The sequence below is a fragment of the Pseudophryne corroboree genome, chromosome 9 (genome assembly GCF_028390025.1).
Source record: "Pseudophryne corroboree isolate aPseCor3 chromosome 9, aPseCor3.hap2, whole genome shotgun sequence".
Classification (NCBI taxonomy): domain Eukaryota; kingdom Metazoa; phylum Chordata; class Amphibia; order Anura; family Myobatrachidae; genus Pseudophryne; species Pseudophryne corroboree.
In genome coordinates this window covers 229,908,287-229,927,763 of record NC_086452.1, presented here as the reverse complement: position 1 = coordinate 229,927,763, position 19,477 = coordinate 229,908,287, and positions in this window count along the sequence as shown.

Below are 19,477 nucleotides of genomic sequence, written 5' to 3'. Positions count from 1 at the left end.
CTTAACCGATTTTGGTAACGGCAATCCAGCCGTCAAATGCGCCTGCTGAATCGTGTTACAGATCCAGCGAGCAATAGTCTGCTTTGAAGCAGGTGCGCCAACCTTGTTGGCCGCATATAGAACAAACAGTGCTTCTGTTTTTCTGACTCTAGCGTTCTGGCCACGTAAATTTTCAAAGCCCTGACTACATCAAGGGACTTGGAATCCTCCAAGTCTCGCGTAGCCACAGGCACCACAATAGGTTGGTTCATATGAAAAGAAGACACCACCTTAGGCAAGAATTGAGGACGGGTCCGCAATTCCGCTCTATCCATATGGAAAATTAGATAGGGGCTTTTATGAGACAAAGCCGCCAATTCCGAAACTTGCCTAGCCGAAGCCAAGGCTAACAACATGACCACTTTCCAAGTGAGATATTTCAACCCCACCGTTTTAAGTGGTTCAAACCAGTGGAACTTAAGGAAACTCAACACCACGTTAAGGTCCCAAGGTGCCACCGGAGGTACAAAAGGAGGCTGAATATGCAGCACTCCCTTCACAAAAGTCTGTACTTCTGGAAGAGAAGCTAATTCTTTTTGAAAGAAAATGGATAAGGCCGAAATCTGAACCTTAATGGAGCCTAATTTTAGGCCCATATTCACTCCAGTTTGTAGGAAGTAAATTAAGCGGCCCAGATGGAATTCTTCCGTAGGAGCAATCCTGGCCTCACACCAAGACACATATTTTCGCCATATACGGTGATAATGTTTAGCTGTCACGTCCTTTCTAGCCTTTATCAGCATAGGAATGACCTCATCCGGAATACCCTTTTCCGCTAGGATCCGGCATTCAACCGCCATGCCGTCAAACGCAGCCGCGGTAAGTCTTGGAATAGACAAGGCCCCTGTTGCAACAGGTCCTGTCTTAGAGGAAGAGGTCACGGATCTTCTGTGAGCATTTCCTGCAGATCCGGATACTAGGTCCTTCATGGCCAATCTGGAACAATGAGGATTGTTCTCACTCCTCTTTTTCTTACTATTCTCAACACCTTGGGTAAGAGAGGAAGAGGAGGAAATACATAGACCGACCGGAACACCCACGGTGTCACTAGGGCGTCTACAGCTACTGCCTGAGGGTCTCTTGACCTGGCGCAATACCTCTGTAGCTTTTTGTTGAGGCGGAACGCCATCATGTCTTTCTGGGGCAGTCCCCACCGACTTGCAATCTGTGCGAAGACTTCCTGATGAAGTCCCCACTCTCCTGGATGCAGGTCGTGTCTGCTGAGGAAGCCTGCTTCCCAGTTGTCCACTCCCGGAATGAACACTGCTGACAGTGCGCTTACATGATTCTCCGCCCAGCGAAGAATTCTGGTGGCTTCCGCCATTGCCGCTCTGCTCCTTATGCCGCCTTGGCGGTTTACATGAGCTACTGCGGTGACGTTGTCTGACTGGATCAGAACTGGTTGGTGGCGAAGTAAGGTCTCCGCTTGCCGTAGGGCGTTGTATATGGCCCTTAGTTCCAGGACGTTGATGTGAAGACAAGACTTGACCAAAGACCTTGGAAATTTCTTCCCTGTGTGACTGCTCCCCAACCTCGGAGACTCGCATCCGTGGTCACCAGGATCCAGTCCTGAATGCCGAACCTGTGGCCCTCTAGAAGGTGAGTACTCTGCAGCCACCACAGGAGAGATACCCTGGCCCTGGGGGATAGGGTGATCAACTGATGAATCTGTAGATGTGACCCGGACCACTTGTCCAGTAGGTCCCATTGGAATATCCTCGCATGGAACCTGCCGAAGGGAATGGCCTCGTATGATGCCACCATCTTTCCCAGGACTCGAGTGCAGTGATGCACTGACACCTGTTTTGGTTTCAATAGGTTCCTGACCAGAGTCATGAGTTCCTGGGCCTTTTCTATCGGAAGATAAACCCTTTTCTGGTCCGTATCCAGAATCATGCCCAAGAAAGTCAGACGAGTCGTAGGAACCAACTACGACTTGGGGATATTGAGAATCCAGCCGTGTTGCTGTAACACCTTCAGTGAAAGTGATACGCTGTTCAGCAACTGCTCTCTTGATCTCGCTTTTATGAGGAGATCGTCCAAGTACGGGATAATTGTGACACCTTGCTTTCGCAGGAGCACCATCATTTCCGCCATTACCGTGGTGAAAATTCTCGGGGCCGTGGAGAGACCAAACGGCAACGTCTGAAATTGGTAATGACAATCCTGTACCGCAAATCTTAGGTACGCCTGATGAGGTGGATAAATGGGAACATGAAGGTATGCATCCTTTATGTCCAGAGATACCATAAAATCCCCCCCTTCCAGGCTGGCGATGACCGCTCTAAGCGATTCCATCTTGAACTTGAACTTTTTCAAGTATAGGTTCAGGGATTTTAAATTTAATATGGGTCTGACCGAACCGTCTGGTTTCGGGACTACAAACAGGGTCGAGTAATATCCCCTTCCTTGTTGAAGCAGGGGAACCTTGACCACCACCTGTTGAAGATACAATTTGTGAATTGCATTTAACACTATCTCCCTTTCTGGGGGAGAAGTTGGTAGGGCCGATTTGAAAAACCGGCGAGAGGCACCTCTTCGAATTCCAGCTTGTAACCCTGGGAGATAATTTCTATCGCCCAGGGATCCACCTGTGAGTGAACCCTGATGTGGCTGAAAAGTCGAAGACGTGCCCCCACAGGGGCGGACTCCCTCAGTGGAGCCCCAGCATCATGCCGTGGATTTTGTAGAGGCCGGGGAGGACTTCTGGTCATGGGAACTAACTGTGTTGTGTAGCTTTTTTCCTCTGCCCTTACCTCTGGCAAGAAAGGACGCACCTCGTACTTTCTTGTTTCTTTGTGATCAAAAGGACTGCATTTGATAATGTGGCGCTTTCTTAGGCTGTGAGGGAATATAAGGCAAAACATTTGATTTACCAGCTGTAGCTGTGAAGACCAGGTCCGACAGACCTTCTCCAAACAATTCCTCACCCTTGTAAGGTAATACCTCCATATGCCTCTTTGAGTCGGCATCACCTGTCCATTGCTGGGTCCATAGGACCCGTCTAGCAGAAATCGACATAGCGTTGATTCTAGAACCCAGTAGACTAATGTCTCTTTGAGCATCTCTCATATATAGGACAGCATCTTTTATATGCCCTAGGGTCAATAAAATGGTATCCTTATCTAGGGTCTCAATTTCTGCTGATAAGGCATGTGTCCATGCCGCTACCGCGCTACAAACCCAGGCCGACGCAATCGCCGGTCTGAGTAAGGTACCAGAATGTGTGTAAATGGACTTCAAGGTAACCTCCTGCTTGCGGTCCGCAGGATCCTTGAGGGTAGCCGTATCTTGAGATGGTAGCGCTACCTTTTTGGATAAGCGTGTCAATGCTTTATCCACCCTAGGGGAGGATTCCCACCGTATCCTGTCCGTTGGCGGGAAAGGATACGCCATAAGAATCCTTTTGGGAATCTGCAGTTTCTTGTCTGGATATTCCCAAGCTTTTTCACATAATTCGTTCAACTCATGTGAGGGGGTAAAGGTTACCTCAGGTTTCTTTCCCTTATACATGTGTACCCTCGTGTCAGGGACAGGGGGTTCCTCTGTGATATGCAAAACATCTTTTATTGCAATAATCATATATCGAATACATTTAGCCAATTTTGGCTGCAACTTTGCATCATCGTAGTCGACACTGGAGTCAGAATCCGTGTCGGTATCTGTGTCAACAATTTGGGATAGTGGGCGCTTTTGAGACCCCGAAGGTCCCTGCGACATAGGGGCAGGCATGGGTTGAGTCCCTGACTGTACCCTAGCTTCAGCTTTGTCTAATCTTTTGTGCAATAAATTAACATTAGCACTTAAAACATTCCACATATCCATCCAGTCAGGTGTCTGCGTTGTCGACGGAGACACCTCATTCATTTTTACCTCTTCCTCCTCCTGAAAGCCTTCTACCTCAGACATGTCGACACACGCGTACCGACACACCACACACTCAGGGAATCCTCTTATCTGAAGACAGTTCCCCCATAAGGCCCTTTGGAGAGACAGAGAGAGAGTATGCCAGCACACACCCCAGCGCTATATGACCCAGGAAAAAATACTATATAATTATATGTTTACCCAGTAGCGCTGTTGTAATTTATAAATGCGCCAATTATGTGCCCCCCCCTCTTCTTCAAAACCACTTTCACCGTGGATTAAGCAGGGGAGAGTCCAGGGAGCTTCCTCTCAGCACTGTGCTGTGGAGAAAATGGCGCTGGTGAGTGCTGAGGGAGAAGCCACGCCCCCTCGGCGGCGGGCTTCTGTCCCGCTCAAATATACTGAAAAACTGGCGGGGGCTCTTATATATATACAGTGGCCAGCTGTATATATATTATTTTTGCCAGAAAAGAGGTTTATATGCTGCCCAGGGCGCCCCCCCTGCGCCCTGTACCCTTACAGTGACTGCCGTGTGTGAGGTGTATGGGAGCAATGGCGCACAGCTTCACCGCTGTGTGTTACCTCAGTGAAGATCATGAAGTCTTCTGCCGCCTCTGAAGTCTTCTTTTCTTCTCATACTCACCCGGCTTCTATCTTCCGGCTCTGTGAGGAGGACGGCGGCGCGGCTCCGGGACGAACTCCAGGGTGAGACCTGTGTTCTGACTCCCTCTGGAGCTAATGGTGTTCAGTAGCCTAAGAAGCAGAGCCTTGAAACTCACAGAAGTAGGTTCTGCTTCTCTCCCCTCAGTCCCTCGATGCAGGGAGTCTGTTGCCAGCAGGCTCCCTGAAAATAAAAAATACCTAACAAATATACTTTCTGACAGGAAGCTCAGGAGAGCTCCCTGTAGTGCACCCATCTCCTCTGGGCACAGTATCAAACTGAGGTCTGGAGGAGGGGCATAGAGGGAGGGGCCAGTGCACACCCAGATCTAAAGTCTTTCTTAAAGTGCCCATGTCTCCTGCGGAGCCCGTCTATTCCCCATGGTCCTTACGGAGTCCCCAGCATCCTCTAGGACGTAAGAGAAATGTAATTAAAATAAGTAGTAGTTAAGGTTTCCAAGGAGTGTGTACAGGGCCGGTGCTGGGGTGTTTGGCTCCTCCCTGCAAACTATAAATTTGTGCCCTCCCACACTTTACAAAGGGACAGTGCGCTCCTCTGACACGTGTTGAAAAAAGGGTGTGGTCTACATGGAAGGGGTGTGGTCACACACTATTACCCCCATTTCAAATCACGCCACACAGCAGCACAATCTTATTCACATTACACCGCACGTACTAGTGTTGCTTATACACATATTATTATTATTATTATTATTATATTTTATTTATAAGGCGCCACAAGTGTTTCACAGCGCCGTACAAAGGACAGTACAGGAAGACAAAACTTAGCATTACAGTAAATAAATAACATAAGTACAGGTAACAAAGAGCACCACAATTCTCAAAACATAATACAGCTAAGATGCATACCTCCCAACTGTCCCGATTTTCGCGGGACAGTCCCGTTTTTTGGGGACTGTCCCGCTGTCCCACCCGCGGGCCGCAGTGTCCCATGGTGGGGGGGGAAGTTGGGAGGCTCTGTCACCCGCTGCCCTGCTTAGCACAGCGTCTATTCACTGGAGTCAGAGGGAGAGGGGGCATGCCAGCGGCTCACAGAGCACTGGGCATGCCCCCTCAGTCATGAAAATGGGGGCGTGGCTCACGGTCGCGGGTCCTCCCGCTAAGCCATGCCCCATTTTCTTAGGCCACACCCCTTTTTCGGGAGCGCGCTCGGCTTTGCCGCGCGTGTGTCCCTCTTCTAACAAGCTAAAAGTTGGGAGGTATGAAGATGTAAGTAGCAAGGGAGTAATCATCGTACTACTTGGGGCTGGCGGCCATAGATAGAGATGAGCCTTTACCAGCAGGAGAAAAAAGTAAAGATGGTCGCTAAGTAGGAGAGAGCTGTTAGTGAAATGTGTCGAGAAGAGGGCTTTGACAACAAGAGGAAAGAGGGCCCTGCTCTGAAGAGCTAACAATCTAGTGGGAAGGGGTGACAGACAGATGACATGAGGTGCAAGCAAGCGGGAGGTAGCCTGATGGCAGTATGTAAGCAAAGCAGAGATGTTCAAGGCATGAGGCAGGGGGATGGAGGAGCAGCCTCATGACTAGGTTATGCATCGGAAGGGTACGCTTTGATGAATAGGTGGGTTTTTAGTGCCCGTTTGAAGCTTTGCAAGGTCGGGGAGAGTCTAATGGAGCGGGGGAGCGCGTTCCACTGAAGGGGTGCAGCATGGGCACACAATGTCCCCAATAGTAGTTTCACTTATACGCATAATGCCCCTAGTAGTGGTGATGCTTATACACATAATGTCCCCAGTAGTACTGCTTATACCCATAATGCCCTCAGTAGTAGTGCCGCTTATACACATAATGCCCCCAGTAGTAATTCTGCTTATACACATAATACTCATAGTAGTGGTGCCGCTTATACACATAATGCCCCCAGTAGTAGTGCCACTTATACACATAATGTCTCCAGTAGTAGTGCTGCTTATACACATAATGCACATAGTAGTAGTGCCTCTTATACACATAATGCCCCCAGTAGGGCCGCTTATACACATAATGACCCCAGTAGTATTGCCGCTTAGACACATAATGTCCATAGTAGTAGTGCCCCTCATACACATAATGCCCATAGTAGTACACCACTTATACACATAATGCCCATAGTAGTAGAGGGGCATATACAAAAAATGCCCCCACTAGTAGCGCCACTTATACACATACAGCTGGAGGATGGGGAACTGCCAGCAGATGCTGCCTACCCAGATAGCCTGAGCAAGAACCTGCTGCTGTAGGTGCTCTGCATGACCTTTGGAGAGGAGGTCGGCTTTAAATTAACCCCTGTCATGTAGCCACCATGTTGCAGTTAATGCAAATAATAGTAATGCCCCCACACATCTCCCTGTTATATAACTGCTGAACCCCTATCCTGTGCTTATGGTTGGCGCTGATATGCTTGTGTTTGGGATTCCGGTGGTCAGAATACCGACAGTGGCATTAATGGTTAGAATCCTGACAGGGGATGGGTAAATATGTTAACCCTAATCCTCCCTATTAGCAGCCTAAACCTAACCCTCCCACCCCCTGCAGCCTAACTCTAACACTCCCCGCGGTGGCTAAACCTGACTCCCTTTCCTGAAGCCTAAACCTAACCCTCCCCACCCTGCAGCCTACTCCAGACTCTCCCAAGGGGTGCCTATCCCTGACTCCCCCTTTCCCGCAGCCTAACCCTAACCCCCCCCCCCCACACACACACACACACACACAGCCTAAACCTACCCCCCCCCCCCTTGCTGCTACCTCTCCAGCGGCCTGGCACACAAAAGTTCAGGATCCCTACAGTCGGGATTCCAGTGCCAGGATTGTGATAGGATAGGATGCCGAAGTCAGCATTCCAAACAGTGTTGGGATTCCGGCGTCAGTATTTTGACTGCTTGCATCCTGACTGGATCCCGCGTAGCCCACCCCTTAGGTCCTGTGTAGCTCCACCCCCTCAGTGCCACGTAGCTCTGCTCCCTATTCGGCCTGGACACAGCTACTGTCACAGGGGAGGGGGAAGGAGGAGGCTACAAGCTGCCAGCACCGCTGCCTGTCAGTGGGACAGGCCCAGCAGCTGGCAGCAGCAGATGAGACAGGCGCAGCAGCAGGGATGCAAAGCAGGGAGAGCGCAGCTCCAGGCTGGTGCTGAGAGCACAGCTCCAGGCTGGCGCAGCTCCAGGCTGGTGCCTCCCTTCTATGCATCCCTTTGCTGAGCTGGATAGTGACAGGCCTGAGTGTGCAGAACAAGTAATATACTTAATATAGCTTAAGATAAGAGAAAATTCTCACCAGCAGTCCAGGTCCAGGAATTACATGGTTAATATACACACTGGAAGCAGCACTAGGGAACTACTGTCAGTCACTGCCCACACTCACCCCCATATAATGATGAGAGGACACTGGCAGTCACGGCAAAGCTGCATGTGAGGAGAGAGAGCTGCTGTGGCTGAGGCTCCGGATATTCTCTGCAAGGAGCTCTTCTCTCTGCTGAGTCCCAGCTATAGCTTCCTGCAACTGCGATCGCGGTAACCGATGAGACAGAGACAAAGTCCTCTCCTTCTCTGAAAAAGGGAATTTGGCTCATGGGGGGGGGGGGGGGGGAGGTTCTAGGTGCTCAGAAACCACCCTGCGTGTGCTACTGAAGTGGGCACTGACCATGCTATGCATGTGTGGCATACTGGAATGTTAGGAGACAACAGATTTTGGAAAGTTCCAAAAGCCTTTTGATTCTTATCAGTGAGTGGGGGAGTTTTATGGCCCCAAAACCAGTTCTGGCAGACCCTGCCACATGTAGGGGTTTAGGACAGGAAGTGCAGGGGGATTTTAGCAAAAGGAACAAAGCACAGGACAGTGCAGTATGAGCCGAGGACTGAGATGGAGGGTACAGGCTAGTGTCCAGGAGAAACGCAGTCTGGGGACTGTGGAACAAGCATGGTACTCCACAGTCCCTGGCATTATGGAACAGCATGTAGGTGCTGCTAGGAAGAGCAAGAGATATCTAGATTTGCAGTGTGAGAGCAGCTACAGCATGAGCAATCAGTGGAAGAAATAATGGGGATCCTCACCTTCAGGGGTACCCAAGAAGCAGGATGGGAGGTGTGAGTCTGCGGGAGAGGACGAGCTGGGTGAGTGAGAGGAAATCACGTTTGGTGGAAGGCCCCCAGTAACATGTCCATGAGAGATTTAGATAGAGCCCCTAGCGAATGGGGGAGAGCACACTGAAATGAATCTCAGTTTGCGGAAGCCGCACTACTGATTCCCAGAGACTGCGCTGGTATGTACTGTACTGTAATGCTGTTATTGCCCGTGAAGCAAATGAAAGGAGATGTAACCTGATGGAACCCATATGAATATTATGCTGGAGAGAAGAAAAAGAAGTTAAATGTTACTGTCGTGATAACCCTGTCTGAACTGTGAATAAACTGCTTGCTTATGTGATGAGAAGGCCTGGCGTGACAATGCTTTTTAAAAACACTGATGGATCGGCCGCTGCCCGGCTATCACAATTTGGCGTCCGCGAACAGGATCGGTACCGAAGATTTATTTGACAATTTGGGGAAACCTTTATTGGGAGGGGCCCATGAAAGCCACCTATCTCTTTTGACCCAGCGAACTGGGGGAGACAAGGGCCGGCACGGGCAGGTTCTAAGTGTTTGGCACAATTGCCAGAAGATGTTGGAACATTCATTATCATCTGTAACCCAGGACTGTAATTCAAGGGAAAAAGGCAACAGTATATGTGATTTGTGTTTCATGTGATGTTTTGCATGCCATGTTTTTCTGCTCATGTGATTGTTATATTGTATGTTTGCATGCCATGTTTTTCTGCTCATGTGATTGTTATATTGTGTGTGATACATACTGTAATTATCCTTGTATATTGTGTGTTATGTTTTGACCTTGCTATAGAGGAGTATAAGAGACTGTTCCTTGCTAGACTTTTTGCAAGCTCATAGGTATATTGCGTGGGGACACGCAAGATTTTAGCAGGGGTGTATGTGGCATACTGGAATGTTAGGAGACAACAGATTTTGGAAAGTTCCAAAAGCCTTTTGATTCTTATCAGTGAGTGGGGGAGTTTTATGGCCCCAAAACCAGTTCTGGCAGACCCTGCCACATGTAGGGGTTTAGGACAGGAAGTGCATGGGGATTTTAGCAAAAGGAACAAAGCACAGGACAGTGCAGTATGAGCCGAGGACTGAGATGGAGGGCACAGGCTAGTGTCCAGGAGAAACGCAGGAACAAGCATCTATAACTCCACAGTCCCTGGCATTATGGAACAGCATGTAGGTGCTGCTAGGAAGAGCAAGAGATATCCAGATTTGCAGTGTGAGAGCAGCTACAGCATGAGCAATCAGTGGAAGAAATAACGGGGATCCTCACCTTCAGGGGTACCCAAGAAGCAGGATGGGAGGTGTGAGTCTGCGGGAGAGGACGAGCTGGGTGAGTGATAGGAAATCACGTTTGGTGGAAGGCCCCCAGTAACGTGTCCATGAGAGATCCCGTTTAGATAGAGCCCCTAGCGAATGGGGGAGAGCACACTGAAATGAATCTCAGTTTGCGGAAGCCGCACTACTGATTCCCAGAGACTGCGCTGGTATGTACTGTACTGTAATGCTGTTATTGCTCGTGATAACCCTGTCTGAACTGTGAATAAACTGCTTGCTTAAGTGATGAGAAAGCCTGGCGTGACAATGCTTTTTAAAAACACTGATGGATCGGCCGCTGCCCGGCTATCACAATTTGGCGTCCGCGAACAAGATCGGTACCGAAGATTTATTTGACAATTTGGGGAAACCTTTATTGGGAGGGGCCCTTTTTAAAAACACTGATGGATCGGCCGCTGCCCGGCTATCACACATGAAACAATTCAATCTTATTGGTGTGTCATGGCACTGTTGTGGGAGTGTAGCTATACTGCCATGCTATTCTGAGGTGTGTGTTTGGAGAAGGCAAGCCTGTTTCTGACAAATCTCTTGTACCTAGCATGGATCAGGTGCAAGTGCCGATATCACTGATTTTAAAAACATATTGTGAGGGCTGCGCTAATACCTTATGTTTAAAAAGCAGCTACAGAGATGTGGGTTTCCACTAGCCCTGTTAGATCTGTAAAAAATTAGTAACTCCCAGCGCTATTAAACAAAGGACAATAATACAAATAGTAATGAGAAAATATATATTGGTATTTATTTTTTTATAATAGAGTAAAAATAAATCTTTGGGTATATAACTTTAATGTCCAATGATTAAGAAGAATTCATAGATGACAATTCTGCATGTAGTGTATAATTAATGAAGGGTTTGTAAAAAAAATACTCATAATAAGCAATTCCACATCAGATGTGTAATAAATAAAAGGAAAGTGTGTTTTTGTTATAAAAAATGCAGGTGTGTTCCTAATACTGGTATACGTACAAAAATGACACTGGACAAACATATAAGATAGAGTTAAGAAGTATAAAATTCTGCAGTATTAGTAGAGACGCTTGTGCGGTTTATTCTACTAAAGAATACATATAAAGGTGCTTGATGATTTAACTCCTATTTGATGTTGTATCCAAAACAGTGCTTATATGTATCAGATTCTCGATACAAAGTATAGTCTCTCCAGCCAGGGGCTTAAGCAGTAGTTAGGCAGTAGTAGCTGATAAGGATGATATCCAAAGTACACTCACCGCTATTTGTAAGTCCCACTGGTAGTCTGTTGGCCGCTGTTGGGGTCTCGTATAGGTGTGTTATAAAACGGGTGTCTGCCGGCAGACAGGTGAAATCAGCGACGGTGGTCAGTGTTTGAAAAGCGTGTGTCCAATCCGTTGCTCGGCGATCGACGCATTTCACCTGTATAGCACAGGCTTCGTCAGGATACCAGATGATTCACTATCCCGTCTTCTTATGGTAGATGCTAGAATCAAGTGGGCTAAGGGACCTTTTCCGTAAGGGGGAGGAGTTACGACGCAAGGGGGAGGAGCTAGGCCAGCGGGATAGTTCCTCTACTATCCACGCCACCAACTATTACCTTTAGTAATTAGGTGGTGAGCGAAGCGAGCCACCGTGCCCGAAGCGTGGCGAGCGAAGCGAGCCCGCGAGGGTACTTTTCGGGTACCCTGTTCGCCCGTAGCTCCTCCCCCTGGTGACGTAGCTCCTCCCTTCAATACGTCACAAGGTCCCTTCAGCCCCTCCGATATAGAACCAACCGTCTTCTTATTCCTCGTTGTGCCCTTACTTGCGGTCAAGGGTGTACATAATTTCCGGCCTCACTGTGCGCTGTACCTGTGAGATCCCTAAGGGAATTCCCTGCATGCCATGCTTAACAGGGCATATTACTAACGTCCATGTACAGTTTTTTGGAGGGCTTGCCTTTTGGTCTTCTTTTATATCGGATTGTACTCTTTAGGCACCATTCCTATTTCCTAATATCACTGATTACAGTTGCAGCCATGGAAAGAAAAATAGTGGGCAGTGTGAATTCCCACTTGAAGCCATACGTATACTAGTACTATTCCTATGGTAACTCATATTAGCATAAGGTAATCAGTGGTAAACACAGGATTTCTAGAGGGGGGAATTCCAAGTGCTTGATTTTAGAGCCATTGTCGCCAGCCCACGAACGATACATAATTAACATGTAAAAAGCTATAGCCTGCCCCCAGGGCCGGCTCTACCATTAGGCAGCTTTAGGCGGTTGCCTAGGGGTGCCGGCTCCTGGAGGGCGCCACTAAATTCATCTAGCAAAAAACTGAAGGATGACTCTGTGTGCGGCCTCCTCCTTACACTGCGCTGGCTGCTGCTTCGGGTCTAATCAGGTGCAGCCAGCGCTATCAGGCTGTACTACAGAGTGCCTCAGCGCTTCCTACATGCTAACAAGTGTAACATCATGTCATATGAAGGCACATAGGAGGAGGATGTAACTATGGCTCTGCAAGGGGCATCCCCACGGCCGCTCCTCATAGTCCTGATCCCGACTCTCTAGCAGCAAGCAGCACCTGACTACATGTCTGTCTGCACCTGCAGCATCACTTTAATGCTGCTGCCAGCTATAAGAGGAGCCATACCAATTATGAGGGAAAACAATGAAACAGCTATTAGGTAAGTAACCCATGGGGATTTCTACAGGACCACAGACAGTGCACATCTCATCACAGCCTGGTGGGTGGTTTGCACTTGTAAACAGCACAATAGGGAAACACAGGCACCGGGGTACAATACAGTACAAATGGAGGAGGGGGGGGGGGGGGTGTCAGTAATTAACTTACTGATGGGAGGATGGAACAAATATATGTATATATGTATATAATACTGTATGTATGTATACACATACACATACAATCAGAGGCGTCTTAAGAGAGGAGGGGGCCCGTGTGCACACTCCGGGTGGGCCCCCTCCTCTCCACGATGCCATAGGCTCCAGCAATATGCCGGAGTCTACTGCGCATGCGCAGGTCTCCCGAAACATGGCCATCTTTTGGAGACAAAAAATTAACGGCGCATGCGCGGTGGACATTTTTTATATGTTCTTTAGCCGCGACAGTTGCCGCTGCAGCGCCCAGCGGTGGACTTCGGATAGGTGAGTATGAAAATATGGGTGCAATGTGTGTGGTGTGGGCCCCCTCCCGGACCCAGGGGCCCGTGTGCACTACACACATTGCACCCATGATAGAAACGCCAGTGCATACAATTAAATATCCCACCCCGACCCCATATACAGATGCACTGTATACAGGATAGATAGATAGATAGATAGATAGATAGATAGATAGATAGATAGATAGATAGATAGATAGACAGATAGATAGATAGATAGAAAGCACTCAGCAAAAAAAAATTAAATTGGCCTGTGTCCTATACAATTGCCAACATGCCAGCTAGCATGTATACATAGAAGAGAGATAAATAAATTGGGATGTTACTCTCCGATTTATAATCCGGCGCTATAATTTATATATATTAATATACCAATGTATAGTAGTGATTAATAGCAGCTGAGAGAAATAAACAGCTTTATCTGAGTCATCTAAAATGATAGGGGAAGTTTCACCGTTTGGAAAAATTTTATCCAGTTTTTTAACAGCAAAGTAGCGCTTTCTACACTAATCTCTGGTAAATTTATTTAAATCCACAAATAATTCGAAAATATTTGGTTCTTTACTTGGAACGAAATTAAGGCCTTTTTTCAGAAGGTGTATTTGATCATTTGTTAATTTTTGAGACGTGAGGTTATATATTCCTTTACTGTCTACCTGTACCTTGCTTTTCTTGGACCTCTTTCCTCCTCCTCTGCATCCTCGTTTTCTCTGTATCTTTTTGGGGTATGATTTGTCAGGGTCTTGTAAGGGTTGGGGTGATGAATTACATTCAACCTGTGAAAATCCCCTGAGTGATCTGAATGGCTTTCCTCAACTCTGTACTTGGGATATGCGTCTGCACGATTTCTATTGGAATTTCTATATACACTCCTTTGGTTCTCTGATTTAGTTTGTCTGGATGTATATGTATCAGTCTTTAAGTGACTGTCTATATGTTGAGATTTAGGGACAGTTCTACTAGGATAATTAGGAGCAAATCTAGTACTATTTAATCTACCTCTTTGTTTGTTATAGGTTCTAATCCTGTTTGATTTATAATCCTCTTGATCCCTCGACCATTTCCTTTTCTTACTATAGATGAGATCTTTTTCGAATCTTTCCACTCTAGTATTTATTTGGTCATCTTTATTTTTAAATTTATTTTTAAATGAGGGCTGTTCTTTAAATCTTAATAGATCATCTTTAACTTGTTCAATTTTAGTAACTGTGTGATCTACTTTCTCATTTCTATAATTAACGAGCAATTTCATAAGTGATAGGGAACAGGTGTCCAAAGTATCATCCCACTGTTTTTGGAGGTTGGGGTTGTCATTAATAGACAGATGTTTAAACACCCTCAAACCCCTGGGGATGATCTTGGCATCTATATATTTCTGTAAAGAGACACTGTCCCACCAATTACGCATCTCTTCCTTCAAGAGATCTTCCAATTGATAGAATAATTTATTTATATCTGGATTCATATTAGTTTGAACAGTGTCATTATCTTCTTCATAAGTAAAACTAGATAAATATTGGTCACGTCTAGTTTTCCTATCATGATAGCTTCTGAACTCAACCATGGTGAACTGCACAATATATACTGGTTAATAATATATAGATAAAAAGATCAATATCTATAAAAATAGGCATATATATTTCGTAGCAAATTTAGCAATTACTTAAGCTGCCCGGATAAAGCAAACTAGAAATAGAAGAGAGATAAATAAATCGGGATGTTACTCTCCGATTTATAATCCGGCGCTATAATTTATAAATATTAATATACCAATGTATAGTAGTGATTAATAGCAGCTGAGAGAAATAAACAGCTTGCTAAGCTGCAATTAGTTTAAAGTATAGAAGGGAGAGTTACTCTGCGCTTTAAATCACTTTAGATATTATCCTATGAATTATCACTGTGCAGTTCACCATCGGTAATGATTGACTCGGTGAGACTTAAAGTATAAATAAAGGATTTTTTATCAGAAAACATATATCAATTACAATCGGTAAAATAATTAGATTGATCACTAAATATCAAAGTTAATAATTAGCAAACATGCTTTAAAATATGCAATTAATTTAGCTCTCTCAGATGAAGAACTAGTGTTCATCAAAACACTGGCGTCCCAGTGTATGGTGTGATAAATGTCCCGCAAATGATGTCCACAATCACAATGGTTGTATTATTGGTAAAACGGTGTAATCTGAAATAATTACCCATGTGCTGGTTCCTGTAGAAAGTGCAAACAGGGTCCTTTCAGATGGTATATTTGCACGTGAGATGAGGGAAATAATGTAATATGACTGCTGCAATTGAATATTAGCCGCTCCGTTTAGGGGACACTGCACGTCTCCAATGCACTGATGGATGCTGGCCGCTGATAATTGCACGACGTCTGTATATCCCTCTGAGAACACCGGACTGTTGAATTCCGCCGCGGGGCCCTGGCGTGAAGCACCCGGCGTCTGGCGGAGATGTCGCACGGCAAAGTGCTGGAGTACGTAAAGCTCCGTGAGCTATTCGAGCCTGCGGGTACCGACATCTGGAGAGCTTAATTGAGAGAGAGTGTGTCTGGGCGTCAACGCGTTTCGTCTCCTAGCAACCGGAGACTTCCTCAAGACGTATACCTCCCCTCTACGGACTTCAGAATTTATACCCGTCTGATAGCATTAAATCTTATCAGATGTGTCTGCTTAATGAATTAATGAATAGATGCTTAAAATCACTATTTTATCCTAATTTAAACAAATTTACACATATATAACTTATTCACAATATAATAATGTATCTTAAAGACGCACTGAGTCAATATAATAAACATACATTGTTTCAAAATCCACAGCAACAATTTGATTGTATCTAATATGCGGACAAGTAGCAACCAGTATACTTTATACTACACTTTACTGGGCAGCTGTAATTAGTCTATTATTGAGAGTAACGGAGTAGGTTGTCATTATCAACACAGCAATACTAAGGTAGATTTTTCTAAGGAAACTGATCGAGATGTCGAGGGGATCTTTAACTAAAAACGGGAATATATATATATATATATATATATATATGGATCGCTAGTGATAGAGTTTACAAATATAGAGAAGTAGAGACTTATATAAAGAAAATGAGTTAAAATCTATCTGCAGAGTTAATTATAATAAAATACCACATAGACATGCGTACTGGGGAGAGCAGCCTCTATCCCCAGTGAACAGTCAAATAATGCTTTGTATGTATTAGAGTGTAATTTTCAAGTAATATTAATATAAAAAATATATATAAAAAATATATATAAAAAATTATATATAAAAATAAATATAAAGATAAAAATAAAAATAAAAAATAAACATATTTATAATAATAACGTAAGAAGGACAATAACTCTTCAACTGCTATTGTGACCTATTGTATAAATAGATCCTATTATAATTGGCAGTGTTAAGGATCTATATAGCAATATATTAACTATACAAATACACTGACGTAACGGTGCATACATGTAAAGATATGTAAAAATGCAATATCTGTTTTGATTAATAATAAATTACACCAGAACTTATAAATAAGAGACTTTAAATCTATGGTTTAGTCTAGACAGGTATAAACGAGAGCTTCATTAAGACCTTCAGGATGGAGAGTATCCAGCCTGAAAATCCATGAGGACTCCCCTACACAAAGTTTTCGGAATCGGTCTCCTCCCCTTTTTGTGCTAGTGAACTGCTCTACACCTAACACGGTTAGGGATGATGGATCACCATTATGTACCCTGGAAAAATGTCGGGATACGCTATGCGTTTGTAGTTTCTTTATGATGTTAAGTCTGTGTTCTCTAAATCTTGATTTTAGGGACCTAGTCGTTCTCCCCACATACTGAAGGGAGCATGAACACTGTAGTACATAAACACAGTATTCTGAGTCACAATTAATAAATTGTTTGATCCGAAAAGAATTATTTATTAGCCGTAGAAATAACATCTGAAACCTTGTTTTTAATAAATTTACAGGTTAAGCAACTTGTTTGTTACATCTAAAACAACCTAACGGTTTCTTAGGTAACCAGGTTGGTGTTACATTTGTATTAATTGGCTTTAAAAAACTAGGAGCCAACATTTCTTTCAAGTTTGTGTTCCTCCTAAAGATAACCAATGGTTTCTTGGCCAAACATTTATTCAAAATGGGGTCTTGTTTAATAATTTCATAGTTTGTTTGAACAATTTTTTTAATAATATTAGATTTCTTATTGAATTTTGAAATAAATTTGATGGCATCTTCGACCACTATATTATTTCCCTTCACATTGTTTTTCATAGAATTAAAACCAGGATATTTAGTTTTAGGTGACTTTTCAAAGTTGGTCTCTACTAGGGTATTAGCAAACATCCAAGAATCTTCTATTAGATACAATGGATAACCTCTTTCACAAAACTGTTTCAATAAGTTGTCTACTTGAAATAGGAATGTAGAATCCTGAGAGCAATTACGTCTGATTCTGATAATTTGATTTTTTTGGGATATTTTTCACCCATGGTCTATAATGTCCGCTTGAGAAATGAAGTAAGTTACCAGCACCTACTGGTTTGATAAAGTTTGTAGATATAATCTTATCTTTCTCTATTGAGAACGTGATATCTAGAAAATTGGTGGTGGTATAACTAAAATTATGAGTGAATTTTAAATTATAAGTGTTATAATTCAAAAAGTTAACAAAATCAAGTGCTTTAAGGTGACCCCCATTCCAAATAATAAATAAATCATTGATGTAACGGCCATAGAGGACCAGGTTCTCTCTATATGGGCCGCTCCAGATGTACTCTTCTTTGAAGCGGCCCATATAGAGGTTGGCAAAACTTGGTGCAAACCTGGTCCCCATGGCCGTCCCAAGGCGTTGTAAATAATAACGGTCATCAAACAGAAAATAATTGTGAGTAAGGATAAATAATATGGCTTCCAAAACAAAGTCACGTTGTCCTTGCTTAATGGTAAGGTCTCTGTCTAAATAGTATTTGACTGACTCAATACCTTTTTGATGGGTTATGTTTGTGTAGAGGGATTGGACGTCTAGGGTTAAAAAACCCAGATCGTTAGTTCACCCCCTACCTACTGTTTGTTGTAATATATGATAAGTACGGGCAGTACGGATGGTGTAATGGTTAGCATTACTGCTTCACAGCACTGAGGTCATTGGTTCGATTCTCACCATAGCCCTAACTGTGCGGAGTTTGTATATTCTCCCCGTACTTGCGTGGGTTTCCTCCGGGTACTCCGGTTTCCTCCCACAATCCCAAAAATATACTGGTAGGCTAATTGGCTCCCAACAAAAATTAACCCTAGCGTGAATGTGTCTGTGTGTACATGTGATAGGGAATATAGATTGTAAGCTCCACTAGGGCAGGGACTAATGTGAATGGCCAAATATTCTCTGTAAAGCGCTGCGGAATATGTGTGCGCTATATAAATAACTGGTAATAAATAATAATAAATAAATAAGTATCTTTAATATATGACTTTAAAGTGACAACCTGACCCTGTAAATGGAAGTCCACAAAATGGGATAAATTAGAAGTTAGTGATTCCACTCCCAAAATAATAGGTCTCCCTGGTGGATGTGACAAATCTTTATGAATCTTGGGTAAGTGATAAAAAATGGGAGTGATAGGGTGTGAGGGTAACAAAAAATAAAATTAATCTTCAGATATCACGTTATCAGATTTTGCTGTTTGTAACATGTTTTTTAGTTCGGACAGAAAGTGGGATGTGGGATTGGTCTGTAGAGTCTGATAGTACTCCATGTCATTGAGCTGCCTCTGTCATTGTCATTGCCTCTTTACATGTATGCACCGTTACGTCGGTGTATTTGTATAGTTAATATATTGCTATATAGATCCTTAACACTGCCAATTATAATAGGATCTATTTATACAATAGGTCACAATAGCAGTTGACAAGTTATTGTCCTTCTTACGTTATTATTATAAATATGTTTATTTTTATTTTTTATTTTTATTTTTATTTTTATCTTTATATTTATTTTTATATATAATTTTTTATATATTTTTTTATATATATTTTTTATATTAATATTACTTGAAAATTACACTCTAATACATACAAAGCATTATTTGACTGTTCACTGGGGATAGAGACTGCTCTCCCCAGTACGCATGTCTATGTGGTATTTTATTATAATTAACTCTGCAGATAGATTTTAACTCATTTTCTTTATATAAGTCTCTACCTCTCTATATTTGTAACCTCTATCACTAGCGATCCATATATATATATATATATATTGATGTCCACACAAGTGGCGGGCGCACTCTCACTGATACAACACTTCTTCAATATTAATGTTCTTTATTGT